This window comes from Pinus tabuliformis, chromosome 2_2 (assembly GCF_031772625.1).
Source record: "Pinus tabuliformis cultivar Carrire ecotype Pingquan chromosome 2_2, CPIR1, whole genome shotgun sequence".
In the NCBI taxonomy this organism is placed as follows: Eukaryota; Viridiplantae; Streptophyta; class Pinopsida; order Pinales; family Pinaceae; genus Pinus; species Pinus tabuliformis.
This window is the reverse complement of record NC_142300.1, coordinates 121,666,156-121,671,156: the sequence shown is the minus strand read 5'-3', so window position 1 is coordinate 121,671,156 and position 5,001 is coordinate 121,666,156.

Genomic DNA, 5,001 nt, shown 5'->3' with positions numbered 1-5,001 from the left:
AATTGCACTGCTACCTATTGCAATAATCAGACTATCCCATGAATCTGGTAGAGAACACAAAAAACTGATGCACTTATCTTCATATGAAATTTTAATAGCAACAAATGATAATTGAATTACCACAATATTAAATGCGTTCAGATGCTCTGTCACCAAGTCTCCATCTTTCATCCTCAAGTTATACAACTTTTTCCACAGGAACAATTTATTCACCAGAGACTTAGATTGGTACAAAGTCCCTAACTTGTCCCACAAAGCCTTTGTTGTAGATTCCCCTGATACATTCAGCAATATTGAATCTGAGACACACAATCGTATTGTGCTCTTTTCCTTCTGATCAAACTTCTTCCATTCTTCATCAGACACTCCCATTGGTTTAGTACCTGGATCTACCACGATCCACTGATATTTATCCACCAACAGATCCTCCATCTTGAGTTTCCATAACTCAAAACTCTGACCATTAAATTTCTTGATCTCTATCTTTCCACTGCTTGCCATATTCTTTCACCACCAGAATTGATCTCACAGATCTCCCACTGAACAGGGTAGACCACAGCCCCGAGCGAAACCCTTTAGCAACAAAGGCGTCCCCTTGAAGCAAAAACAACTCTGATACCAAATGTAAGTTTTAACCCCGTACATAAATTACCTGCATACGAATTCTAAAACATAGAAAATAAACAATGCGAGAACATAACACATAAAACACATATACACAGAGATTTTCCCCTATATCCCAAAACCGGGACTACCAGATTGATTTTTCATTATGTTCCTTTCAATGTTACAATGCATATTTATACATGTCGAAGCATCCAATACCATGGACCGAAAACCATAGGTAGGTCCGCCCAACCTAATATAGGGTCCAAAAAAAAATGTTTTTCAGGGGCGCTGCCCTGAACCCCGTAGAGGGGGCTACCCTCCCCCCTCAAACCCCCTTGTGACCCCCCTGCTACGCAATCAACACAATGAAGGGGGGGCTCTGCCCCCCCTCTAGCCCCCCGGTTCACTACATGGGCTAGTCGTGGAAAGAATAACACAACCCAACAATAAATAGTTAATTAAGTTTAGTTGACTTAATTAACTTATGAATTTCGAGTTGGAATTATTTCTATAGTCATGTATGTGTGATCCCTAAATTTTAGGGGTCCAGGATGAGTTTATTTGAGTTGTGATTAGATAATTCATTTTGGCCGAGTTATATACAGTTAAACTAGTTCTAACTATTGGAGGAACTAGTAGAGGTGTAGTAGGGAGTTGGTGCACTGGTGCATCCTCAGTGCTAATCTAGTGAACTGAAGATTCACTCATGAGAAACACATGCATGTCAGTTAAGAGAAAGACCTAGTTGAGTTTAGAATGCAGGGACAATGTACTATCAGTTGTATGATTTTTAGAGTTGTATAGATCGTGCATGCAATAAGAGAAGGAGCTAGTTTTGGATTCTGCAGTTATGGAGGAAGGATTTCCCAATTAAATATGGGTTCATCCTCAAAGGAATTGCGCAAGGAAATAGGGGTTTGGCAGGCAGCATAATTAGCTAAGTGTTGGCTAGAGTGGGCTTGTGAGGTAGAGAGTTGATCATACTTGTGCAGGAATTCTTCTAGTGAGAACAAGATTTGTATTTTCACTCAGATTTCTGATTAATGCAATATAGATAGTCGAGGTTTTGAGCAGTGGCTTCCCCCTAGAGAAATATTATGTTATGTGTCATTGTTATCTTCCTCTTGTCGATTATTGTTTTCATCGATCTATTGGTTTATGCTGTTAAAGAGTAGAGTAGATTGTTGTCTTGTGTTTTATTACATTACATGAGCTGTGAATCTACAGGAAAATCTACATTCCTAAGGAGAATAGGCTATAAAGGTATATTTCTCATGGTTAAAATATAAACTAATGATGACATTAGCTCCCTTGCATGAAATGTTTTGTTTGCAATGGAAATAATTCCTTCTTCTCCCAAATATTGTCTAACTTCTAGCACTGCTAATAGATTTCTCAAATCCTCTCACTGTCATGTGCGTGACGGGCGAACTAACATGGCATATCTCAATCAGGGAAGGAATCTTGCTATAAATAATTATGGATCGAGTTATCTCGACACCATATGTCAAATGTTGAAGAGCGAGTGTGGCCTTTTCTTTTGCCAAAGGGATTCCAGATTCCAGCAACCAAACCAAGGGTGGAAGAGCTCCTTCCGATAAAAATAATTGATCACAATTCTTAGCCTCTACAAAGAACTATATGAATATGGCCACCTTTTCCTGAATCCACGGTGAACTGCCACATAATTCCCTTATGTGGATCAACTTTAATTGTGACTTATGAATCTATATAAGATGCTTAAATAGGTGCTTCTTATAGATCACAATGGATTCATATACAAGGTGAGTTGTTGGATCATTCACTGATATTGGCTCTATATAAACTATTGTTTGTGGCTCTATAGGATCATCAACTGCTTTTAGCACCTCTCAAATAGATGTTGCGGATCAAACTTTCACATTCAAAATAACTGGGATTCAATATTGATCAAATGCAACTACTACTTATGTAGTAGGGGTATTAACACTAAATCAATTGTTGTTTTCTTTGATGCTGGTGGATCGAATGGAATAGGGTCTTATGCTCCATAAACCTAAGTTAATTAGGCGCTTGAGACAGATTGAGACAGATAGGGACACACACACAAATGATTCATCAACAGTCAAGGTAGGGACTTGCTACCCCACAACCCTCCTTGTTTATCAACCAATGCTTTGAACTCTAGAAAATACCTAAAGGATTCAAAGTTATGTGCCAAAACGTTAATGCACCCTTACTTAAAATATCAATATGCACATTGTATGTATCATATAAAATAATATTACATGTATACAGAGTGTTGTCTCAAGATAGGGAGACTATTTTGGACACAATATGTTGGTTGAGGAAATCTCTCAACCAAACACCAAACTAGGAAATGGATCCTAACTACTAGGAACAGACTCCTTTACTTAGTGAGAATCACAACTAGAGACAAGTATGAATTAGATATTCCATCGCTCCCCCTTAGTGAGTACTTGTCACGATATCAGTTTGCAAAATCTAGTTGTGGTCAAGTATACCAAAAAGAATATGTTGATGTCCATATAAAGGAGCAACCATCCACCAGAATGCATGGGTACTAACCACTGCAACTGCCAGTCTTGTAGGATGTCCTTCACATACATGGTTCTTCCAACCATTATAGCTGCACACCTGTACCTGTACCTATAAATCCCCCTCCATCATTGTTAACCTGGCTTTTGTCAGATTATCCGTAACCATGCTCTAGGTTTTAACGAATCACCCTCAACCATGCCACCAAGGGCTCTCAATGTTAGTGGTTTTTAGATTACCATAAACTGTACGGGGATACACATGCCTTACAAGGCTTACATTTCACACTCCAACTATGGAGTTACCAAGTACATAGTTTACAAACACCACAATAAAACATCCTAGACTTGTTTACATTACAACTGTGATTCACATTACAACATAATAGAGTCTATTCCACAAACTCACACAAACTTTCACCTAGTTTTCCATCATCTTTCAATCTTTGATGTAACTCCTCTAATGCCATCTTCACTGTCATGTCTTCATTATATCTGGTTGCTAAGCATTCCTGCAAATAAATTTGTATATTGTTGGAATGGCCAATTCCAACATAGACACAAACTCGTGACAATAGTTGGCCAGAATAAATGTCACAACAACAAATTCTACCATTCTTTTGACCAGATTTACATTAATAACATGACCCATTCAAATTTAAATTCAAAGCATTGAAGCCTTTCAATAGCTCCAATTCCACCACTCTAAATTTTGATGCTTCTACGGGAATGCATAAATGTTAGTAAGATTGGAACCACTACTGCATTCGGGTGTTTTAATGTGTGACCACTAATGACGTAATGATTGAATCTATAAAGCTTCTTATTTACTACTTCTGCAATTTCCATAAAGAACTTGAATTTTCTGAGACTAGTAGCAAGGCACATCGGATTTGCATCTCCAATTACGGTAATCTTGTTTTCCTTCTCCTTGATTGCCATAGATTCAACGCCTTCAAGGCCGACAACCATCCCCATGGCCTTCCATTTGTAGCTTTCGCAATTTAGCTGCACCCTGAGACATATGACGAAATTACACCATGACCTCTGTTTTTTTTAATTAAAAAAAAACTTAATTGCATGTTTTCTTCCAGCAAACAATAATACACAGGCTGAGATTGGATGAGGGCTGTTATCCTTCTCAATCATTGATTGCTAACATGGGAGGGCGTTCGGGGTTAAATTCTGCTCTGTGATCTCTACCAAGATTCAATTCAATGAAATCTGAATTTTTTCTTTTCGGTTGAATTTTTGTTGTTTCTGAAACACTGCGAATTCTAGATCTGGTCTTAAGCACCATAAACAAATCCACCTTTATCCAGAGAGAACCCGCATAGGCTACCAATCGAGCACAACCTCCACACAGCCTCCACGTAGCCTCGAGCAAAGGACTCCACTACTTGGCATCTTCGCATGCGAGAGTTCACCATAGCCTTGTTGGCATTTTGGCACAGGTGTGGCGCTACGGTACAGGTGTTGTCCTTGATGGCAACTCTCTTTGATGACAGATCTCAGTCCAGACTACAAGAATGAAGAGAAATTTCATATACGTAGGTTCATTAAGCCCAAGTTGCGTATACACGCTGGTACGCTATATACTAAGTCGCGGATACGCAGGATCGCTATATACGAAGTCGCGTATACACGCAGTTTCATGAACAGAAAAGAGCGTACATGTCGAGAATCTTTCTTTTGGTTCGTGGTAGTTAGTCCTCGGTACTTGAGCCTATGTTTTTGGACCAAGGTATCTCGACAGACGTGTTGATCCCTAGTTTTGAAGTTGATGGTATTGTGTTACTATGGTTTTGGACCATGGTATTGTGAAGGGCCTAAGGCTATATAAGGAGAAGAAGAT